Source organism: Gorilla gorilla, chromosome 13, assembly GCF_029281585.2.
Source record: "Gorilla gorilla gorilla isolate KB3781 chromosome 13, NHGRI_mGorGor1-v2.1_pri, whole genome shotgun sequence".
Lineage (NCBI taxonomy): Eukaryota > Metazoa > Chordata > Mammalia > Primates > Hominidae > Gorilla > Gorilla gorilla.
The window spans coordinates 60291218-60316886 of NC_073237.2; the positions used below are offsets into that span (position 1 = coordinate 60291218).

The 25669-nt window shown below is 41.5% G+C and overlaps 1 protein-coding gene across 3 annotated transcripts in view; it reads left to right on the top strand.

Moving 5' to 3' along the window:
* Positions 1-25669, top strand: part of GLIS3 (GLIS family zinc finger 3) — a 548502-nt gene that overhangs the window by 27631 nt on the left and 495202 nt on the right. For all 3 annotated transcript variants that reach the window (XM_055350627.2, XM_055350629.2, XM_031014823.3), the window contains exon 4: positions 18497-18624. The gene's annotated coding sequence lies outside the window, so the exon portion shown is untranslated. The remainder of the gene's footprint in view (positions 1-18496; positions 18625-25669) is intronic.

Consider the following 25669-nt stretch of genomic DNA (forward strand, 5'->3'; position numbering starts at 1 on the left):
GGAACACAGAGTGCAGCTCTTCTAAATATGAGTTATGTGTGCAGGAGTTACATATGGTTGAGATGGCATATTGAGACAAGCACCATTTTCAAAGAAGAGTTAACGAAGGTAAGCAAATGAACTGATGTGAAGGGTCCCAAAAACACCAGAAACAGACCTAATATCAAAATTTTTGAAACTGAGTAAATGAAAGAATGATGATGGTGCTAAAAATACAAGAAAGTCATGCAGAGAAAGCGGTTTCAGTTACTTATTTCTTAATATGCTTAGTTAGATGTACTGAATAGTAGAGATAAATGCTTCTTTTCATGATTCATTCAAACAGCAACTTCTGCTGCGCCCCTATGATGTGCTTTAGGCTGAAGATTTAATAGCAATCAAACATAGACATGGTTCTGCCTTTAAGGAGCTTCCAGTCAAGTGGAGAAGACAGGTCCCAATCATGCAAATGTGAGGCTGCTATGGTGATAATGACCACAGAGGAGACATACATGATGCTTTGAAGGTCTATAATAAATAAGGGGGTCTGACCTAGTTATGAAGGTCAGAAAATATCTCCTGAGGAAATGATGCCTGAGCTGAGATCTGAGAGGTGAGTAGGAGTTAAATAGGTTAAGAAGACAGAAAGCATTGCAGGCAGGAAGGCATTCACATAATGGAATATTACACAGTAATATAAGTGAATGAATCCCTGCTACACACAGCTACATGGATGAATACAGATAACATAACATTGGGTGGAAAAAAGCAAGTTCTAGAGACTATACACAGCATAATACTCTTCTTATGAAATTTAAAAGCAAGGAAAAGGGAACAATATGTTGTTTACATATATAAATATATGTGATAAAACAGCACTTTGGGAGGCCAAGGCAGGCAAATCACCTGAGGTGAGGAGTTTGAGACAAGCCTGGCCAACATGGCAAAATCACATCTCTACTATAAATACAAAAATTTACCAGGTGTGGATCATAATCTCAAGATGGCCAAATAGGACTAGCTTTGGTCTGCAGCTCCCAGCATGATCAACACAGAAGACAGGTGATTTCTGCATTTCCAACTGAGGTACTTGGTTCATCTCATTGGGACTGGTCAGAAACTGGGTGCAGTCCATGGAGCATGAGCCAAAGCAGGGTGGGGTGTCGCCTCACCCAGGAAGTGCAAGGGGTCAGGGGATTTCCCTTTCCTAGCCAAGGGAAGCAGTGACAGACTGTACTGGGAAAATTGGGATGTTGCCATCTAAACCCTGTGCTTTTCCAGTGGTCTTAGCAAATGGCCCACCAGGAGATTATATCCCACACATAGCTCAGCAGGTCCCACACCCGTGGAGCCTTGCTCACTGCTAGTCTGAGATCAAACTGTGAGGCGGCAAGCCTGGCTGGGGGAGGGGAGTCCACCATCGCTGAGGCTTGAGTAGGTAAACAAAGCAGCTGGGGAGCTCAAACTGGGTGGAGCCCACTGCAGCTCAATGAGGCCCACCTACCTCTGTAGACTCCACCTCTGGGGGCAGGGCATAGCTGAACAAAAGGCAGCAGAAACTTCTGCAGACTTAAACGTCCGTATCTGACAGCTCTGAAGAGAACAGTGGTTATCCCAGCATGGTGTTTGAGCTCTGAGAATGGACAGACTGCCCCCTCAAGTGGGTCCCTGACCCCCGTGTAGCTTAACTTGGAGACACTGCCCAGTAGGGGCTGACTGACACCTCATCCAGCCGGCTGCCCCTCTGAGATGAAGCTTCCAGAGGAAGGATCAGGCGGCAATATTTGCTGTTCTGCGATATTTGCTTTTCTGCAGCCTCTGCTAGTGATACCCAGGCAAGCAGGGTCTGGAGTGGACCTCCAGCAAACTCCAACAGACCTGCAGCTGCGGGACCTGACTCTTAGAAGGAAAACTGACAAACAGAAAGGAATAGTATCAACATCAACAAAAAGGACATCCACATCAAAACCCCATCTGTAGGTCACCATCATTCAAAGACCAAAGGTAGATAAAAGCACAAAGATGGGGAGAAACCAGAGCAGAAAATCTGAAAATTCTAAAAACCAGAGCACCCCTTCTCCTCCAAAGGATCGCAGCTCTTTGCCAGCAACAGAACAAAGCAGGATAGAGAATGTCTTTGACGAGTAGCAGAAGTAGGCTTCAGAAAGTCGGTAATAACAAACTTCTCTGAGCTAAAGGAGGATATTCAAACCCATCGCAAAGAAGCTAAAAACTTTGAAAAAAGATAAGACGAATGGCTAACTACAATAAACAGTGTAGAGAAGACCTTAAATGACCTGATGGAGCTGGAAACCATGGCAGGAGAACTACATGACGCATCCACAAGCTTCAGTAGCCGATTCGATCAAGTGGAAGAAAGGGTATCAGTGACTGAAGATCAAATTAATGAAATGGAAGAGAAGGTTAGAAAAAAAGAGTAAAAAGTAATGAACAAAGCCTCCAAGAAATACGGGACTAGGTAAAAAGACCAAATCTGCATTTGATTGGTGTACCTGAAAGTGATGGGGAGAATGGGACCAAGCTGGAAAACACTCTTCAGGATATTATCCAGGAGAACTTCTCCAACCTAGCAAGGCAGGTCAACATTCAAATTCAGGAAATACAGAGTACACCACAAAGATACTCCTCGAGAAGAGCAACTCCAAGACACATAATTGTCAGACGAAATAAAGGAAAAAATGCTAAGGGCAGCCAGAGAGAAATGTCGGGTTACCCACAAAGGGAAGCCCATCAGACTAACAGTGGATCTCTTGGCAGAAACCCTACAGGTCAGAAGAGAGTGGGGGCCAATATTCAACATTCTTAAAGAAAAGAATTTTCAACCCAGGATTTCATATCCAGCCAAACTAAGCTTCACAAGTGAAGGAGAAATAAAATCCTTTACAGACAAGCAAATGCTGAGAGGTTTTGTCACCACCAGGCCTACCTTACAAGAGCTCCTGAAGGAAGTGCTAAACATGGAAAGGAACAGCCAGTACCAATGTTTTGCAAACAGCAGTTTGCAAAAACATGCCAAATTGTAAAGACCATCGATGCTAGGAAGAAACTGTATCAACTAATAGGCAAAATAACCAGCTAACATCACAATGACAGGATCAAATTCACACATAACAATATTAACCTTAAATGTAAATGGGCTAAATGCCCCAATTAAAAGACACACACTGGCAAATTGGGTAAAGAGTCAATACCCATCAGTGTGCTGTATTCAGGAGACCCATCTCATGTGCAGAGATACACATAGGCTCAAAATAAAGGAATGGAGGAAGATCTACCAAGCAAATGGAAAGCAAAAAAAAAAAAAAGCAGGTATTGCAATCCTAGTCTCGGATAAAACAGACTTTAAACCAACAAAGATCAAAAGAGACAAGGCCATTACATAATGGTAAAGGGATCAATTCAACAAGAAGAGCTAACTATCCTAAATATATATGCACCCAATACGGGAGCACCCAGATTCATAAAGCAAGTCCTGAGAGACCTAAAAAGAGACTTAGATTCCCACACAATAATAATGGGAGACCTTAACACCCCACTGTCAATATTAGACAAATCAACGAGACAGAAGGTTAACAAGGATATCCAGGAGTTGAACTCAGCTCTGCACCAAGAAGACTTAATAGACATCTACAGAACTCTCCACCCCAAATCAATAGACTATACATTCTTCTCAGCACCACATGACACTTATTCCAAAATTGACCACATAGTTGGAAGTAAAGCACTCCTAAGCAAATGTAAAAGAACAGAAATCACAACAAACTGTCTCTCAGACCACAGTGCAATCAAATTAGAACTCAGGATTAAGAAACTCACTCAAAACCGCACAACTACATGGAAACTGAACAACCTGCTCCTGGATGACTACTGGGTAAATAACAAAATAAAGGCAGAAATAAAGATGTTCTTTGAAACCAATGAGAACAAAAACATTACGTACCAGAATCTCTGGGAAACATTCAAAGCAGTGTGTAGAGGGAAATTTATAGCACTAAATGCCCACAAGAGAAAGCAGGAAAGATCTAAAATTGACACCCTAGCATCACAATTAAAAGAACTAGAGAAGCAAGAGCAAACACATTCAAAAGCTAGCAGAAGGCAAGAAATAACTAAGATCAGAGCAGAACTGAAGGAGATAGACACTCAAAAAACCCTTCAAAAAATCAACGAATCCAGGAACTGGTTTTTTGAAAAGATCAACAAAATTGATAGACTGCTAGCAAGACTAATAAAGAAGAAAAGAGAGAAGAATCAAATAGACGCAATAAAAAATAATTAAGGGGATATCACCACCAATCCCACAGAAATACAAACTACCATCAGAGAATACTATAAACACCTCTATGCAAATAAACTAGAAAATCTAGAAGAAATGGATAAATTCCTGGACACATACGCCCTCTCAAGACTAAACCAGGAAGAAGTTGAATCTCTGAATAGACCAGTAACAGGCTCTGAAATTGAGGCAATTTCAGCCTACCAACCAAAAAAAGCCCAGGACCAGACAGAATCACAGCTGAATTCTACCAGAGGTACAAAGAGGAGCTGGTACCATTCCTTCTGAAACTATTCCAATCAATAGAAAAAGAAGGAATCCTCCTTAACTCATTTTGTGAGGCCAGCATCATCCTGATACCAAAGCCCGGCAGAGACACAACAAAAAAAGAGAATATTAGGCCAATATCCTTGATGAACATTGATGTGAAAATCCTCAATAAAATATGACAAACTGAATCCAGCAGCACATCAAAAAGCTTATCCACCAAGATCAAGTTGGCTTCATCCCTGGGATGCAAGTCTGGTTCAACATTCGCAAATCAATAAATGTAATCCATCACATAAACAGAACCAAAGACAGAAACGACATGATTATCTCAATAGATGCAGAAAAGGCCTTTGACAAAATTCAACACACCTGCATGCTAAAAACTCTCAATCAAGTAGGTGTTGATGGGACGTATCTCAAAATAATAGCTATTTGTGACAACCCACAGCCAATATCATACTGAATGGGCAAAAACTGGAAGCATTCCCTTTGAAAACTGGCACAAGACAGGCATGACCTCTCTCACCACTCCTATTCAACATAGTGTTGGAAGTTCTGGCCAGGGCAATCAGGCAGGATAAAGAAATAAAGGGTATTCAATTAGGAAAAGAGGAAGTCAAATTGTCCCTGTTTGCAGATGACATGATTGTATATTTAGAAAACTTGGTCATTTCAGCCCAAAATGTCCTTAAGCTGATAAGCAACTTCAGCAAAGTCTCAGGATACAAAATCAATGTACAAAAATCACAAGCATTCCTATACACCAATAATAGACAAATAGCCAAATCATGAGTGAACTCCCATTCACAATTACTACAAAGAGAATAAAATACCTAGGAATCCAACTTATAAGGGATGTGAAGGACCTCTTCAAGGAGAACTACAAACCACTGCTCAACGAAATAAAAGAGGACACTAACAAATGGAAGGACATTCCATGCTCATGGATAGGAAGAATCAATGTCGTGAAAATGGCCATGCTGCCCAAGGTCATTTATAGATTCAGTACCATCTCCATCAAGCTACCAATGACTTTCTTCACAGAATTGGAAAAAAACTACTTTAAAGTTCATATGGAACCAAAAAACAGCCTGCATTGCCAAGTCAATCCTAAGCAAAAAGAGCAAAGCTGGAGGCATCACACTACCTGACTTCAAACTATACTACAAGGCTACAGTAACCAAATCAGCATGGTACTGGTACCAAAACAGAGAGGTAGACCAATGGAACAGAACAGAGCCCTCAGAAATAACACCACACATCTACAACCATCTGATCTTTGACAAACCTGACAAAAACAAGAAATGGGGAAAGGATTCCCTATTTAATAAATGGTGCTGGGAAAACTGGCTAGCCATATGTAGAAGGCAGAAACTGGATCTCTTCCTTACACCTTATACAAAAATGAATTCAAGATCCATTAAAGACTTAAATGTTAGACCTAAAACCATAAAAACTCTAGAGAAGAAAACCTAGGCAATGCCATTCAGGACATAGGCATGGGCAAGGACTTCATGACTAAAACACCAAAAGCAATGGCAACAAAAGCCAAAATGGACAAATGGGATCTCATTAAACTAAAGAGCTTCTGCACAGCAAAAGAAACTACCATCAGAGTGAACAGGCGACCTACAGAATGGGAGAAAATTTTTGCAATCTACCCATATGACAGAGGGCTAATATCCAAAATCTACAAAGAACTTAAACAAATTTACAAGAAAAAATCAAACAACCCCATCAAAAAGTGGGCAAAATATAAGAACAGACACTTTTCAAAAGAAGAGTTTTATGCAGCCAACAGACACATTAAAAAATGCTCATCATCACTGGTCATCAGAGAAATGCAAATCAAAAACACAGTGAGATACCATCTCACACCAGTTAGAATGGCGATCATTAAAAAGTCAGGCAACAACAGGTTCTGGAGAGGATGTGGAGAAATAGGAACACTTTTACACTGTTGGTGGGAGTGTAAACTAGTTGAACCATTGTGGAAGACAGTGTGGCGATTCCTCAAGGATCTAGAACTAGAAATACCATTTGACCCAACAATCCCATTACTGAGTATATACCCAAAGGATTATAAATCATGTTCCTATAAAGATACATGCATACTTATGTTTATTGTGGCACTATTCACAACAGCACAGAGTTGGAACCAACCCAAATGTCCATCAGTGATAGACTGGGTTAAGAAAATGTGGCACATATACACCATGGAATACTATGCAGCTATAAAAAAGGATGAGTTCATGTCCTTTGTAGGGACATGGATGAAGTTGGAAACCATCATTCTGAGCAAACTATCACAAGGATGGAAAACCAAACACCGCATGTTCTCACTCATAGGTGGGAACTGAACAATGAGAACACTTGGACACAGGGCGGGGAACATCACACACCAGGGCCTGTCGTGGGGTGGGGGGATGGGGGAGGCATAGCATTAGGAGAAATACCTAATGTGAATGACTAGTTAATGGATGCAGCACACCAACACGGCACTTGTATACATATGTAACAAACCTGCAGGTTATGCACGTGTACCCCAGAAATTAAAGCATAATAATAAAAGTGAAAAAAATTATCGGGTGTGGTAGTGTACACCTATAATCCCAACTACTCGGGAGGGTGAGGCATGAGAATCACTTGAATCCGGGAGGTGGAGGCTGCGGTAAGATGAGATCATGCCACTGCACTCCAGCCTGGACAGTGAGACTCTGTCTAAAACAAAACAAAACAAAACTGCCAATAAAAATAAAATGCAGAGATGGTAGTTACCTTTGGAGGAGGGATAGCAGAGAAGAAATGGGAGGTTCAGAAAGAGACATGTAAGTTATTGGTAATGCTCTCGATACTGGGGTGGGTGGGTGGGGAGTTCTGAAATGTTCATTTTCTTATTTTAATTACGTAAATAGAGAAGACCATGCACTGGGTAATTTAATAGCATAACATATACCAAGGATTATGATTAATCCAGTTCTAGGCACCTGATTTTTTTTTTTTTTTTTTTTTTTGAGACGGAGTCTTGCTCTGTCGCCCAGGCTGGAGTGCAGTGGCGCCATCTCGGCTCACTGCAAGCTCCGCCTCCGGGGTTCACGCCATTCTCCTGCCTCAGCCTCCCGAGTAGCTGGGACTACAGACACCCGCCACCGCTCCCAGCTAATTTTTTTTGTATTTTTAGTAGAGACGGGGTTTCACCGTGTTAGCCAGGATGGTCTCGATCTCCCGACCTCGTGATCCGCCCGCCTTGGCCTCCCAAAGTGGTGGGATTACAGGCGTGAGCCACTGCGCCCGGCCTTGAGATTTTAAAAAAAGCGGAGACCATGCTGAGTATTGGGGACTTAAAAACTAGCAGGATGACTGGAATAGAAGAGCAGAGGAGGGAAAGGTATGAAATAAGGCTGCAGAAATGGCTGGGGTCTAGACCAAGCAGAGACTTACAGCCTTTTCAAGCAATGTTCTTTGTATCTCGAGAGCTGTGGGAGCCATTGAAAAATGCTCAAGCAGGAGACAGACTTTCAAAACTTGCATTTTGAAAAAACTTATCTGCCTTCAGTGTAATGATCAGATTGAAGAGAGACCAGAATGAATATGGATGGACCGCTTAGGGAGCCTTCTTAGACATAATACAATGTTGGGTGCTTGGAATAGTGTGGTGATGGTGCTGAAACCAATAGTAGTGATAATGATGGTGATGGTTCCTGTGGTGCTGGTAGTGATAGAGACAGTAGTAGTGGTGATGTGGTGCTGGTAGTGATAGTAGAGATAGTAGTAGTGGTGATGGTGGTGGTGATGATGGAGGTAGTGATGGTGGCAACAGTAATGATGGTGATGGTGTAGGTGGTAGTGGTGGTATTGGTAGTGCTGGTGGTGATGATGGGTTTTGTGTTGGAAATAGAAACAGACAGATTTGAGAATATTTAAGAAGTAAAATCTACAGAATTTAGAAATAGATTTGATAGATGTATTGACAGAGAGAAAGGTGTGAAGGATAAATCCCTAAGTTTCTGGCTTGGCAGTAAAGTGGGGATGGGTCAGGAAGGGGAAACTAAGAGTTCAGTTTAAGGCATGGTGAACTGAAGATGCCTTTTCAGTCCCACCTCCTTCTCAGTTTCCTTCCAGATGTGATGGTCTTACTTTCCTATTTATTCTTTATTATCCAAAAGTCAGCTCACAAACTCAAATTCTTTTAGGGGCTAGTCAGGCAACTGGAGTGAATGAAGCATGCAGGGTCAGGGAGACATTCAGAATGGAAGGGAATTTGGTGACCTATAAAAAACATGACACGTCAAAAGTGGGGTGGCTGTGACTCAGATAAGCCCATTGGGAAGTCACATGTTGCCAGCTTTTGATTTTTCAAAAGAAGCTGAAAATCATGATTTTTATGTTTCTTACTTAGCAACTAATTTGACCCTTGTGCACACACACACACACAGACACACACACAGACACACACACACCCACACACACAACCCCCCCTACTAACCTACTGTAAGGACCAATTCTATAGGCCGAACAAAACAAATCTGTGAGCCATGCATAGACAGATTAGAATTCTGGTTCTAAATCATTCATTAATATTAGTTTACTCATATTACTGATCAAATATATTTCAATAATGTTATTGGGGTAGAAATTTTGTGATAACGTTTTAAGAGGTACTAGTGGGAGACTGAGGTGGGAGGATAGCTTGAGGGCAGAGTTCAAAACCATCCTGGGCAACATAGTGAGACCCTGTCTCTACCTCCCAAAATAAAATTAGCCAGGCGTGGTGGCAAACACCTATAGTCCTAGGTATTTGGGAGGGTGAGGCAGGAGGATCACTTGAGCCCAGGAGTTTGAGGTGACAGTGAGCTATGATCATGCCACTGCATTCCAGCCTTGGTGACAGAGGAAGAACCTGTTTCTAGAAAAAAAAAAGTGTTAGTATTTGGATTTTACCAAAACACATTACACAATAAATTTTAAAACATCATTTAAAAATGTTTAAAATCATTTCTTAGAAAAACGTCAAGTTCTCAGAAAAGTTGCAAGAATGGAATAATGAGCTTCCATGTACCTTCACCCAGATTCACCAGTTGTTAACATTTTGCCACATTTGAGTTCTGTTTCTTCCTGCTCCCCCATCTGGATCATTTGAGAGGGAGCTATGGATATAATGACCATAAAATTTTAGTATGTTGCCCTTAAGTACAGTGATATTTTCTAACATAACCATAGTATGATGATCAAATTCAGGATTAATACAATACCATTACCTAATATACAATTAATATTCAATTTTGTGATTTTTTTCTCATTCAGAATCCAGCTGAGATCCCTCATTTCATTTTGTTGTCATGTATATTTTGTCTCCTTTACCCTAGAATGGTTCCTCATGTCTTTCATGACATTGACATTTTTGAAGAGTGCAGGCCAGCTGTTTTACAGAATGCGCCTCCGATTGAGTGCTTGATCATTTCCTTATGATTAGATTCAGGTTGTGCATTTTTGGCAGGAATACCATGTAAGTACTGTTGTGTCCTCAGCAGCTCACTCCGGGAGGCACATGATGCCACTTTGATGAACCCACTGTACAGGAACTTCCCCCCTTTGCAATCAGCAAGTAATCTGTGGGGAGATATTTTGAGGCTCTGAAAATATCCTGTTCACCAACAGACTTTCACCTAATAGTTTTAGCATCTTTTGAAGACTCTCATCTTCATCTGTTACTACTGCAGAGGCTGCAAGTTTGTGATTTTGAAAACAAACATTTCTTCTATGTTTGTTAGTATTTCACTGTAAAAAAGAGGTTTCTCTTCCCCATTATTTACTTATTTATATATATTTTTTATCTCTGTGTGAACATCTGGACTCTTTTTGCTGCCAATGTTTTATAACTTATTGTTGTTATTTTGAAGCTAAAATTGCCCATAATTGGCCAGAGGGAGCTCTTTCAAGCTGGCTCCTATGTTATTTTGACACTGCCACTTATATTTTTGAGGGTTTACGTTCTGTCACAAGATGCTTACGGCTCGCTTTGTACTTTCCCTGCCCTAGCCCTGGAATCAGCCATTTATCCATGCTTCCTTTTCGTGAGAGATGTATTCAGAAACGAAACTCTGGGCCCTAGGTGTGCTCACGACTACTGAGATGTCATTGATTCTAGGTGCTTTCAGTGAACAGAACTGGGAGATATACATTTCTTTAAATTTGTGGGTTCATCCTGGCCCCTCGAATTCCAATCAAACACCAGAGAACTCTTCCTTACCTCTGCACTTTCCATCATTGTAACTGCCTTCCACCCACCACTTCTCCCACAGCAAGTACCCTGGCTCCCAAGAATACCAATACATTTGTTCAAAGCATGCATTTTAAAGCATGCTTCCTCCTTTCCCAGCTGCTGAAATAACTTACTTTGACATTCCTCAGTTTCTATAATTTTTCTAGTTGCTTTTCTCACATTATACACATGTTCTTTCTAAGTCTATCTTCACAGAGATTTTACCATGTAGATGTGCTATTTTAATATTATTTATCATCAATCATACAAGGAACAATTCCCTTGGCTTGAGTAAGGCTGAAGAAGGTTATTGATAATAACTTCCATCTGCTTGGCAGCTTAAAGTTTACAAAGTACTCTTTTACATGTGCTACTTCATTCACTCTCAATGGTTTGAATTCTTTAGGTCCCAGACAAAATGAACAATAAATAAATTCTGAGCTTCATGAATGTTTCACATAGTAGGAACTTGAATAATGCCTGCTCATTTTCTTTCTCTTAATTTTTTCTGTAGACCACCTTTGTGATCAACCTGCTGATTTTTAAAAAAGATACATTTAGAATCTATGACTAATGAAAATAGGTATCATATAAAAGGATGAATAATCTTAAGCAATACGTAATCTAAAATGTTTTATACTCACTTTAGCATTTTTTGCCATTGTTATTTCATAGGGATTTTGTGTCTTCTTTAGACTGATATTTTTAAAAAGACATCTGCTTCCTAAAGACATACCAATTACAAATGCCTTTAAAGCAGTGGTTCTCAAGTGTGGCTGCAAGAAGAATGTCTCAGGAAATGTGTGTGGGGGCTGCATCCCACAGTGATTAAATCGGAATCTTTAGGGTAGGCATCAGTACTGTAAAAAACTCTCTGGAAGATTTCACTGAGAAGCCAGTGCATGGGTAAGGAAAGGCTGTGCTAAGGATTGATGATGGCAGCTTGGGTCACAGGCTAAGTACAAGAGAACTTGATCTCCACCTCATTTCTGATGTAAAGACCAGTACTTAAAGTATGCAAGAATATATTTTGAGCTTAACCTTGCAGTTGAAAGGCACTGAATACATTCTTTTTTTTTCTTAGCCAATATGATATCAAAGACCATCTTTTCTTTACTCTAAGTGCCCTGCTCAAGCATCCTCATCTTTCAACTAGATTAATCTCCTTGAAGGGACAGCAAGTTTTCACTTAACATTGTCAGTAGGTTCTTAGACACTGTGACTTTAAGCAAAACAACATATTAAAAAACCAATTTTACCAACGGCTAATGGATATAAACAAGAGTTAAGTTCCTATGATGGTTTTTCTGGTCACAAAAACTTCTAAATAAAGATCACAAACACTTCTCATATTAAACACTGAAATAAATTTGAGCTATGCATACATTTTTAAAAGATTAATAAAAATAACTAAGATAATTATGTACCTGCTTATTCCAGTTCAGGGTTGCAGATGGTCGAAGCCTATCCCAGCAGCTCAGGGGGCAAGGCAGGAACCAACCCTGGGCAGGCTGCCGTCCCATCTCAGGGCACACTCACACACATGCCTACACTTACTCACACTGGGACCGTTTAGACATGCTGATTCACCTAGCATGCACACTTTGGGGTATGGGTGGAAACCGGAGTACCCAGAGAAAACCCACACAGACAGGTAGAGAACATGTACACTCCACACAGTGGATCTGGCCAGGAACTGATTTTGTTTTTCTCATCAATGTTATCACAAAATGATGTTGAATGAAATGATGATATTTAAGGACCTGCTGTACTACTCTGTCCCTAGCAAAGTAGTAGGAGCTGCTAAAATATCTGTTGACTTGCAATAAAGTCAGTCCAGTTAAGGACCCACAAAAAATGAAGATGTATTTTAAATGCAAAACAAGTTGTGGGACCTTATGGGAGAATCTGTGAAGGGGTTATGTGAGCAGTCACTGGATTTGTAAAGGTAGCTAGATGAGTTTAATGATTATTCTTTACAATTTAGCTTGTAGGAATCCTAACCTCTCTTCCAAAACCAGAAAAAGGTGGAGAAATCTTTTTTGTTGAGGATAGACTGACAGTGGCATTAGGAGAGGTGTGTTGGTGTGATGTATGCTTCATAAAGGGGAATAGCATATACATACATACGTAGATATGCATGCATTTAAAATTTCCATTGTGATCATCCCAGATAAGAATGTGTTTTCTTTTAAAAATACAATATGTAATATCCTGCTTCCTTTCTAAAATTTAGAGTAGCAGAATTTTGTGAACAACTTGGCGTTTCAGGGCAACAGCATCCCAAGAGGTAACACGAGATATCTGCTCTAAGAGGCCTGCATTCTAGAACCCCATACCTGGAAGAACATGTCCAGGTACCGCTGAGCTAGGGTCAGGGCTAATGCTGGGGAACGGGCGCCACCTACTGACAGCCCAAGTCACTCTTTCTCCTTCCAGGAACCTCCCTCTTGGTTTGGTTCAGAGCAGTATCTCAAGAAAGGCTGGCCCCAAAAGACCCAGGGAGGTTGTCTGCAGTCCCCACTGTGTTTTGCGGGAAAGTTCATGAGAATGTAGCCACACAAAGTGAGGTGTTCTGAGTGTATGTCTTCCATGAAAAGAGTTTTCCATGGAAAACTATTTCTAAGGCATGTAGGTGGTAGAGGGTGAAGTTTAGGAATTAACTCTGTTTTAGAAGGGTTTGAATCAATTTAAAGGCTTTAAAAAATAGAGGTTCATTTTATTTAAAAATAAAACTTTAAACTTATTATTAAATGGAGAGCATACAGAAAATTGTCATCGCATATAGAGTTTTAGAACATGGACTGAGTGAGCAGGCCCTGAAATACTAACAGTAAGGACCCCAGAGTCTCCCGGCAAAGCATTCAGTCTCAGGCTTCTTGTGTAGGAGATAGGCATGATCACTTGTCCTCTGAACATCATGTTGGGTCAGCTTGAAAAGTGCACTAGAGACTGACAAGATGACGAGATTTGTTTCTTCCACTAGGAAATGCATCTGGGACACATGATTTTAAGTGTGAGAAAGGCCACTTCCCAAATTAACTGAGATCCAAAATTAGACTCTTTCTCTTCTCTTTGGTGGGAGTTGTATCTCCGAGAAAAGACACTCTGGTTGAGTCAGTACGCAGAACAGCAGGAGAGAGTGGAAGGACCACAAGGGAAGAGAGGAAATATTTCTTCAGTAGCTATAGAATGGCTTCACAAGCTATGGTCTTGGCAAACTGGCTTTCAGGGCTTCCCATTTTCACCCTCAGCAGCTCTGAATCCCTGAGAGTTCCAGCACTATTCATCCCAAAGGAATAGAGCTAACAGCAGGGTTCGCTGGGTGCCCGGCACTGAGCTTAATGCCTTTTGCAGATTGGTTCATCCATTCTCCCTACAGCCCTATGAAGGCTCAGGGACAGAGGTTAAAAGAACTTGCCCAAAATCCCAGAGCTAATGAATGAGAAAGCTGAAATCTAAACCCAGTTCTGCCTGGCTCCAGAAAAATCAGTGTTCTTTTTCATGTGAGTTCTGAACCTCTCATGGTGGCTTTTCAGAAACTGCTAGTGGAAGCATCTTGGAACTAGAGAAGATATGAAAGATTCCGTAGCTGTCTCTTTTCTTAGTAGAGGTTTACCCTGCACTGTGAGTGACAGACGATCCCTTACTTTCTTTCTTTCTTTTTTGCCTGAAGACCACATAGCATCATCAAAGTTCTAGACTGCCTTAAATGGAAAAAGCAGTATTTACCTATTGACTTCAATGTATATGCACATGCAAACATATTGTGTGCATGCATCTTTTTTGCATGGAGTGGGGAAGTTGAACAAAGAGTAAGGACACTGAGGAAACAGAGAGCATTGAGTGGCAGGTAGCTACACAGTGCCAAGACATGGAGCCTGGGAGAAAGAGCACTGGACTGGAAGTCAAGGGTTCTTGATTCTAATTCTGATCCTGCCATTAATAAAAAACAACACCAGCTAACATCTGAGTGCTTACAATGTATTAAGTATCATTTCACACATTTTATAAATATTAATTTACTTAATCCTCATGACCATCCTATGAGATAAGTACTATTATTATTCCCACATTGCTGTTGAGAAAACTGAGGCACACAAAGTTTCAGTTACTTGCCCCAGGTCACACCAGCTAATAAACGCTAGAGTTGGCTTAAACTCAGGCAATATGGCTAACTACATTTTTATGTAACGCCATCTCTCAACTACCTGATTTATTGATTTATTGATTTTGTCAGTGACTCTTTCTGGACTTCAGTTTTTCCCATTTACACATTTATATTTTTAACAAATACTGAGGCCCGAGCCTGTGTAAGACCTTGTAAATCAGATAGAGGTGTAAAAGACCATGCATGCTGATCACCTACCTCCTGCAACACACACCCAGTGCAAAATGCAAGGGAGAGGAAGTCCATGTGCACTTGAGACTCCCAGGGAAGGCTGCGGGAGGAGGTGGCATTGGAACTTGGTCTTAAGGTGGGAGACTGGTCCAGGAAGGGCATCTCAGCAGAGGTAAAACTCAAGGTGTGTTTGGAGACTCTAGTAACTAGTCCATTTTGACTCAAGAACAGAGTATTGGGCAGGGGACACTGCCAGAGAGAAAAATCAAGGTCCAAGATCAAGGAGTCACATCCAGGACCATTAATCCGACAACTGCATGTCAGCCAAATTTGTGTGGGGAGATACTGGAGGCCAATGGACCCATGTGGAGGTTAGAGAAATGGTCCGGCTGAGAGAACTGAGGACCTCAAGTTGGGTGGTGGGAGGAGATGGGTTCTGAAAAATGGAAGCTGATGCCAGAAACATCCAGAAAGCAGGGAAGGTGAGATGGAGAGGGGGAGGTGGCACAGTGAGCAGAATGGCTGAAGAGGGAGCAGCAATGGCTGAGAAAGAAGACAGCTGCTCAAACTAAGATCCCTGTGGGCTATGGAGGCAGACACACTTGCCAGAGTTAATGGAGCTGTGCAGAGGAAGCTTAGGGTGACACTCATTAGAGGAGTTTGATGACAGCTACACCTACTATGTGCCAGGCATTCTGTATGTCCAACCTCCACCTCCCATGTTATCTCTAATCAACAAAAGAGTACTGTTACACAGGTATGTGGAATTCAGTTTGAAGCTTTTTTGTCTTCCCCAAAGAAGCAGCATAGCATAGTGCTAAAAGGACAGACTCTGAAGCCACAAGACTGGAAAAAGTGGAGGAGCTACTGTCATTGTGTATCCTGGGGAGGTGATTTAATTTTTCTGAACCTCAGTGTGTGCATGCGGGGCTAATGTTACCAACCTCGTGGTGTTACTGTGAGGATTAAATGAACTAATATATGTAACATGCCTGGCCTGAGTAAGCACCTGAAAAATGTTAGCTCTTCCTATGGATGAGTAAACTGAGGAGCAGAGATTAAATGATCTGGCTGAAGACACAGCCCTCAGGGCTGGCATACCCAGCTCCACCAGCCGCAAGGCCTCCTTCAGTTCCACTAAGCCACAACGAAGTGAGCAGAACCATAAAACAGAGAGGGAAAGGACAGAAAAGGCCTAAGATAACAGCATAGTCAGGTGAAGAAAGGAAGACAAGGAATGCAAGTGCAATCAAGAAGAAACTGGGAGGAAGAGCAGATTTGTTTTTCATATGTACAACTACACTGTACATAATTTATTGGCAAAATTTGCATGTATGTACATGCATGCTCATATGGGTGCCTGTTTATGTGTACAACTGGAAAGTTTTTTTCTTTTTGAGACAAAGTCTCACTCTGTCACCCAGGCTGGAGTGCAGTGGTGCCATCTCAGCTTACTGCAACCTCCCACTCCCTGGTTCAAGTGATTCTCCTACCCCAGCCTCCCCAGTAGCTGGGATTACAGGTGTGCACCACCATGCCTGGCTCTTCTTTGTCTTTTTAGTAGAGATGGGGTTTTGCCATGTTGGCCAGGATGGTCTTGAACTCCTGACCTCAAGTGATCTGCCAGCCTTGGCCTCCCAAAATGCTGGGATTACAGGCGTGAGTCACCATGCCCAGCCTGTAAAGTTTCTTTCTTTTTTAAAAAAAACAAAAAAACAAAAAAACGACTTTTATTTTAGGTTCAGAGGTACATGTGTAGGTTTGTTATACAGATAAACTCATGTCATGCGGGTTTGTTGTACAAATTATTTTGTGACCCAGATACTAAGCCTCGTACCCAATAGTTACTTTTCTGTGCTCCTCTTCCTCCTTCCACTCTCCACCACTGAGTAGACCCCAGTGTCTGTAGTTCTTCTCTTTGTGTCCATGTGTTCTCATCATGTAGTTTCCACTTACAAGAAGAATAGATTTTTAAAAGATCTTTTCTGTTTTCTTGATCATTTAAGTAAAATGGGCTTACTCTAAAAATGAAGACATCATCTAACTAAATTCCTGTCACCTAACCACCTTCCCTGCTCCTGTCAGACGACCACTGCTGACAGTCTTTAAACATACAACTCCAACTCCCAGGACAAGACAGTGTTTTATAGAAGGCAGGGGAGGTGACTCTAAAAGAGGGGGGCGGTGATAAGGCCAATGCAGGAGGGTCAGGGCCACCATGTTGCTGTTGGGGAAGACAGATGGTGGAAGTCAGGGTAGGGGTAGGAGTTGGGGAGTGTGGAGTTATTCTGGCTTGGGAGGGAGGGAGAGTGGGCCCTGACAGTTGTAGGGGTCGGAAACTTATTGTGTAATGGATTTCTTTGGGAGTCTGGTGAAGCTTGCGGACTGCTTCTCAGAATAAGGTCTAAAATGAAATACATGGGATTACAAAAGGTAAACACTTTATATTTATTTAGTTACTTTTTTGAGACAGAGTCTTGCTCTGTCACCTAGGCTGGAGTGTAGTGGTGCTATCTCAACTCACTGCAACCTCCACCTCTCCAGCTCAAGTGATTCTTTTGCCTCAGCCTCCCAAGTTGCTGGGATTACAGGCATGTGCCACCATGCCTGGATAATTTTTGTATTTTTAGTAGAGACAGGGTTTCGTCATGTTGGCCAGGCTGGTCTTGAACTCCGGGGCTCAAGTGATCCACCTGCCTCAGCCTCCCAAAGTGTTGGGATTACAGGCATCAGCCACCGCGCCTGGCCAAAAGGTATACACTTCTATCCACAGACTCCTTAGCATTAAGAACTCCTGCAAAGACACTCTGGCTTTAGGATTAGGCACTTCTATAAAGTCTCCATCCTTAGAAGTTGCCCACTGCCCTCCAAATCCTGTACACCTTGTCTGTATTGAAATCTGAAGATGCACCCTGAATGCAGAATGGGTCCAAATCTCTAGCTTCAGACTACGATTTTAGACAAAGACCTACCTTTGGGTGATTTAGATGCCCTAAAATGTAGAGAAGTGTAAAACATCAACATCACCACCCCCATTTACTTATTTCAGAAGGATGTGGGCAGAGTGGAAAGTGCTTCAGAGACTGTATGTGCTGATCCAGTCCTCATCACCTTCCCAAAAAATCCTACTGAGACCCAAGAGCGGGTAATCCTGGGTGGTTGGCTCATTGTAGGAGGTCCTTGGTGTCACACATGCTTGCAAGATGGCTGGTGCGTGTCCTCATGGGGCTGGATCTGTTCCCCCCGTGTCTGCACCTTCACACACATATAGTTTAGCTTTGGAGGCAGGGAGGGGCACTGCAAATGTGATTCGGCATTGAAACTAATGGATATATTTGGGGTTTAGGTTTGCAAATGAAATTCAAAAAATCGGCAGTGACTCTTCTTGGACCAGGTGGAGAGCAGGAAGAAAGCCGGCAGCAGGTGTGGCTCGGGCAGATTGGAGAGGCACATTGGGGCACGTTCGCTAGACAAGTGAGTTTCTGAAATTTTCCTTATCCCCCATTCACTCGGAAACTGGCTGAGTTTGCCTAAGAAGTCTATCAATACAGTATAGAAGGGGGATTATATCAAATAATTTCATTTACTGTTCAATTATATTTTTATATATATTTCTTGGACCACATGAGCATGTCAGTAAGAAAAAAGGCCCATCTACCCCTTGCCCATAGCTAGATGTGAAATTATCATACCAACTACATCCATTGTTGGAAGTACTATTTTGGGTTGGCCCTGTGTAATGTGAAATGAAGAGAAAAAGTGTGTAGCAGAATCCTGATATGGAAATCCAGACTTAAAAACATTCTCTGATGGTTTGGCATCCTCAGGATAAATTGGTCATAGTTTTCAACAACTCAGATCAAAGCCAAATGCTGTTTGCGTTCAGACAGTGATTCAGGGACCATGTCTTATTTGGTTTCTTTGAAAATATAGCACAGACATTTTTTTCATACCTTTGAGAGAAATCTTTTGGCCGCCAAATTTGTGCATTATAAATTTTATTGTACTCTAATACAAAGTTCTACATCTTGTCTCACATGTCTTTTTCGGAGTTATCCCAGCGCTTCTAAGCTGAGTTGCTTGTTGCAATGATGATCTCCTGATGTCATGTGAAGAAAAAAAAAATAGGCCAACTGGTAAAGATAAAAAATAAATGAGAGTAAATAAAACACATATGGAACTTCTACTTTCAGAGTTAAAATGTATATGAGTGTGTATGTAAATCAGTCATCAAAATAGAAATGTAGACTGGGCCTGACTTAGGCACAATTATAAAGTAGTAAGTTTGCCTTTTGTGGCCTTTTATTCCTCTGACCTGGGTATTTTTTCATAACCTCCACCCCTCTCCTTTTTTCAGCCTATTTTATGACCTTCTGTAACCTATCAGAATTGTCCAATTTGAGAACCCACTCAGGACTCTTCCTTATGCCACACAATTCCTGTTACTTATACTGTGCTCCCCCCGCCCCAACCACTGCTTAAGACCTTTGTTCATAAGTGGAAATTGTTTAAATGACTATTGTTTTTTAAAAAAGTATTAACTTACAGCCAAGTCTTAATTTTAATGACAGGTTATATATATTTTTGAATTATTTCTTGCTTTTTCTTTGTTCACTTAACAGACTATTGAGTGCCTATTATGCAGACATCAATGGCTTTGGCTGGTGGGAATGACAGGAGAGTGCAGTTGTAAACGAGGCACGGGCATATACACAAAAGGTTGAACAGCTTGACAAGATAGAGTAACAATTCAGAGATGATGCAGGCTGATTCTGTTTTATCTTAAAAAATGCTTTTATCATACATTATGTGTGGTAGCCACTGTTCTAAGCACTTAACAAATATTAACTCAGTCTTCAAAACAATGCTGTAAGGCAAATACCTGACTATATTCATTCTCCTTTTGCAGATAGAGAGACAGGCACAAAGAGCTTAAGTGACTACCCTAAAGTTGCTCAGCTATTAAATGTGGAGCCAGGACTAAATCCCAGCAGTTTGGCTCTGGGGTCTGGGTTCTAAAATTGTCTCAATTCAGCCTCTCCAGCTGCCAAGTGTGAGACCTAGACAAGGGCTTTGAGTTTGACTGTAGGAGCCATCCAGGTGAGACAAAGAGATCAAAGAGGGCTTTATGACAATGGTTCTTCACCCTGGCTGCCCATTAGAGTCTCCTAGGAAGCTTATAAAGAGTCCTGATGCCTAGATCCCATCCAGGCTGATTAAGTCAGAATCTCTGGGGGGTGGAGCCTGGCAAGTTTCTCCGGGTATTCTGAGGAGAACCCAGCACTGAGAGCTACTGCAAGGAAGAGGCACTAGGACTGGATCCTCAAGGCTGGGGGAGATCTCAGGGAGGAGGGAGGAGAGGGTGTTCAGTTGGGAGACGGGTGGGGGCAGAACAAGGTCCTTTCTCTTCATTCTCCCTTCTCCTCTTCATTGCCACCCTAACTTCTGTGTCCTCCTCCAGCGCCCTTCCTTCCTTCTCCTCTTCTTTGACCCTGTCTTCCTCCTTCATTCCTTCCCTCTCTTTGTTTTCTCACCTCCTCTCCTCTGGTAACCCCTTTATCCTCCTCCTTCCTGCATCCCCCTGCTGCTCTCCTCTTATTTCTTCTTTCTCCTGCCCTTCCTGTTCCTTCCAGTTCATGGGCTGTGGGTCCTTTCACTTCACAGTGCCTGTCCTTCCAGCAGAAAGTGGGTGGTGGCAGGGTTAAGGCTCTCAGATAGGTCATGATACCAAGCCACAATGCTCCAGAAGAAGCTAAGGGAAGGATGGGATGCACGTGGCCAGGCCCCAGATAGTATCAAGAGCATTAAATACTGTAAGGACAGTGTTCTGGGAGAGCCCAGAGCCAGCAGTGTTTGGTTGTGGGGCAGAAGGGAGAGAGGAAAGTTGAGAAAGTGCATTACTTTTCTATTGCTGCTGTCACAAGTTACCCTAAATAGCACCCTAAACAACCCGCAATTGTATCTTACAGTTTTGTAGGATAGAAGTCGACACAGGTTTCCTTGGTCTAAGATAAAGGTGTGGCAGGGCTGTGTGCCTTTCTGGAGGCTCTAGGAAGGAATTATTCCATTGCTTTTCCAGCTTCTAGAGCTGCCCATATTCCTTGGTTAATAGCTCCTTCCTGCACCTTCAAACCTGGTAACATAGTCTCTCTATGCTTCTGCTTCCCTATCACATTCATAATCCAGGGCTCACTTCCACAGTCCAGGATAGTCTCCCTACTTTAACGGCAACTAATTAGCAACCTCAATGCCATCCACAGCCTTAAGTCCTTTTTGCCATGTAATCTAACATATTCATAGGTTCCAGGAGTTAGGATGTGGATTTTTTTTTGTTGGGATGCAGGGCGGGGCGGGGGGGACATTATTCTCCCTATCAGAGAAAGCCTCACAGAGTAAGAGGAGGTGGATAGTAAAGGTCATCCTGTGTAGATAAAACAGCAGGCTTGGCTGTGGAGAGTTTGCAAAGCAGGCTTTGAGGAACTATAGGAAGTTCAGTATCACGGTAGCGTCGTATAAACAGGTCATTACATATATAATTTATATAATATATCTTGTTCTTAAATTTTACATAAATTATGTTTATCACATATCTCATCAACATGTATTACAATAAGCATACTTTATGGAGGCAATAGAGTGTTACAGCTAAGAGTGTGTGCCCTGGAGCCAAGGGAGGCTGGATCCTCCTCTCACCTCCACCACTCATTAGCCCCTACACTGTGAGAATTAAATGAGATCAAGAATCTTAAGTACTTTGCTCAGGCTGACACATAATAAGCCCCTAATAAATGTGACTTGTTATCATTGCCATAACTAAACTGTGTCTTAAACAGATCACTCAAAACTTGCCACCTTCACTTTCTCCTTAATGTCCACTTCTTGCTGGAAGGAAAAAGAAAGCAGTGACAGGGAGAACATTTCTGACTTACGCAATCTGCTGAGATAACGTTATTATCAAGTTCCAGTTGTCTAACTGTTGGGCCCTAAATTCAGTCTAGAATCTAAGGACTCTCTAATTCTGTTGCTTATATCAGCAAGGGGTATCTATAGCTAGAGTTTTAAATGGCATTTAGTTATGAAACAGAAGACAGGAAAGCATGGGGGTGGGGAGGATGTTCAAGGATGACTGAAACTTTCCAAGGTAGGAGTCATAACAGCAGCAACAGCAAAAAGGCATGAGACTCAGAGATGCCTGGGCAGACATTTCTCTATGATTCCTTCTCTATTTCTGAATGCCATTCCAGGAAAATCTGGGTGCCTCCGTTTTATCTAGGAATGAGAAAAATCCAATTTCAGTAGGAATTTGGAAATGAATGTATTTCCCATTAGGTGCTGAATTCTGCGGCAACATTTGTTAACCAGTAACTGAGAACATGTAGAAATGGCCTGGCTGTTCGAGGCAGTTGTCTGACAACCAAATGGATAAACTACTCTATCTGACCCTCACAGGGCTGACTAGCTGGTCTGAAAGCGGGCATTGTGTAACTACTGGGGAAATGGAATTTCTCTTGCATAATATTAAATTGACCAAGTGGTAGCAGGGTCCTGAAGAGAGAATGAGCCATAACTTTACCTGAAAAACCCACAGCCTGCGCAACATAGCGAGACCCCCCTGCCTCTACAAAAATAAAAGAAATTAGCTGCGCACGCACCTGTAGTCCCAGCTCCTTAGGAGGCTGAGGCAAGAGGATCACTTGAGCCCAGGAGGTCGAGGCTGTAGTGAGCTATGATCACACCACTGCATTACAGTTTGGGTGACAAAGCAAGATCCTATTTAGAAACAAAAACAAAAAAACAACAAAAAAGACTAAAATGATGTCATAAAAGCTAAGTATAATATTTATTAGGTGGTGAGCCCCTTGAAGTTTGTCTTGCTTATCTTTGTATTCATGATGGTACCTTAATACCTTAGGTACTTCTATAAGTTGCTGTAATTATTTGTTTAAAAATTAAAAGGCATTTACTGACTCGTACAAATGAAAAAATTAAGAGGTCAGGTAGAAATCAGGTGTGGTTCCATCAGGGCTATTCTCTGTAATCTTCTCCACCCTTCCCTTCACCAAGTGTGAGCCTTCTGTGTGGGCTGAGAGGAAGACAGTTTCACTTTTTTTTCTCTCCACAACACATAGAGGAGAAAAAGCTACCTTTCCAGTGGCTCTCTAGAAAGAAGAGAAGCTACCTTCCTCAGAAACTATCAAATAACTTTCCTGTTCACATCTCATTTAGCCCAAACTGGGTTACATGTCCATTTTTTAACCAATCCCTATGGCCAGGGGAATGTCTTGCACGGATTGACTTAGGCCCAGATTTATGAGCCATTCACTTTGACCAAGGGAGTGAGATTCCTCTCTGAATCATCAAGCCCATCAGTGGAGCTGGGGCTGGGGTCAATTTCCCTTGAAGCTCTTGGGCTGGGCTCCTTATCAATAGGGGATGCCCCTGGTTTCACACGTGTGCTGGCCAGTGTCACAATTCCGATTCAACCTTTGCAATAACTCATGTAGTGGAACTGAAGTTCCCCGTGGTTTAGGAACCAGCTCAAGGTCTCTCGGTTAGTGGTGAAGTTGGGATTCCAGGTTTTCTGATTCCAAAGTCCACTCTTCTTCCAACATACCACCTGCCTGAGTGAATAAACAAATAAATGTCTGGTGGAAGTAGGGTTTCCTGCCCTGAAAAGGTAATAGAGCAATGGTTAATAGGTAGAAGTTTGGCTAGTCCCACATGAGTTGGGTGACAGTGGGGAGATATTCCACCTCTCTCTGCCTCTGTTTTCTCATCTGTAAAATGGAAGTTGTGCTAGATCTTACCTGATTCGGATGTTGCGAGAATGAAGTGAAAAAAAATGTAGATCATGAACTTGGAGCAGTGTCCCCAGCCTGAAGGAAGTCAACACTCTTACCTGGGGCAGGTCTGCTTTGGGGGCAATTGGTCATTTGTTCCATGGACAATAAAATTACACTCTTCCCTGCTGTATAGAGTTAAACAAGAAAAGAAATGTGTATACACGTGAAAATCTCCTGAGTGCTTTTAACATTGTAAGAAGTTAGGATTTGTGGAAAACCTCCAAGTTTTTTCAAACCCTTTTGCAGGTATATTTAAGACTTGAGGTGAGTTGGGGAGGAGTCTGAAAAGCCACTGAATTGCTTTTGTTCCAGAGCTTAATTCTGCCCGAAACTAACTAGTTGCTCTCAATTATTCTGAGGTATCAGTGCTGCGCTGCCTTCTTCATTTCCACTAGTTTTTAAATAATTCACCTTCTTCTCTGCACCCTCATTCCCTATTTTCCATTTCTTTTCTTCCCTTTTCTCCCCATTATTTAGTATATATTTTTATTTTGAGGCTAGAATTCAGGGCATGATGCAACTGACCTGGTTTAGTAGTGGGTGTCAGACAGGAAAGGGTCACTGGAGCAGGGCGTAGACAGGCTTTCTTCCTTACTCTAAGCATTGCATAAAGTCTTTGAATTTTCTTCCTCAAGAAATAGGAAGCAATATTTAAATCTTCAGTTTATAATAAAAAGCCTAGGGATACAGAAAGCTACTTCATATCACATTGTAGGAAATTATTCCTGCTTCCTTCACACTCCCTACACACTAATTGTGCTCATCTGACATTGATAACAAGACACCTTGTACTTTGTATACTTGCAGTGTGCTTTGCACACATTCAAAGAGCATCTGTTAGTCTCTTTTGGAACATTGAAATGATTATACACATACATAACAATGAGTTGCGTTATTTATCATCTCTGAAGGTGAAGAAACCATTCTTTCATTCTCTCATTAATTAATCCATTTATTAGATTAGCATTAGTTACTTACTAGTGCCCAGTACTATTGCTAGGCCATGAAAGGCATATGAAGAAAAGTAAGTTATGATCATTAAGAGGCATTTATAGAAGGCAGTTAGAGATAAGATGGCATTGTGATTAGATAATTAATTTTACAACATCACATATAGTTGGCCAGTATAGATGTTAAATGGTGAAAGAATAACTGGCTGCCTGCGGAATATTGTATTTATCTATGAATTTATGTTTGTTATGGTAAGCTCTTTGTAGATATACCTAAGTAATATGTCAAGGAATACATCATCAACCTTTCTCTGAATTTTAGATACATCTCAGCTTGGTTTGTATAAAAAAGGAAGAAACATTTCACCAATTAGACAAGATTGAGAGATATTGTATGGAGTAAAATATTTGAAATTTTGGTCAGTTGCATTTGGTCTGACACATTTTAGACTCTGATTCACAGTTTTGACTTTAGAAAGGAAAAGAGGTATGATGTTGTGAATGCGATAGGTGTAAATAAGAATTTTTTTAAAAACTACATCACTGACATGTATGTGAGCCGAAGAGTTTGGGCTGAACATACTTGTGACAAATTAGTAGAAAAATCAGCTTAAGTTTTCTTAGTATATCACACACTGATAACATAATGTGAAATTTGCTGCATTCCACTATTTGTACTACTCACTCAGGAAAGTAAAATGGAAATTTTCCATTTTACACATTTAG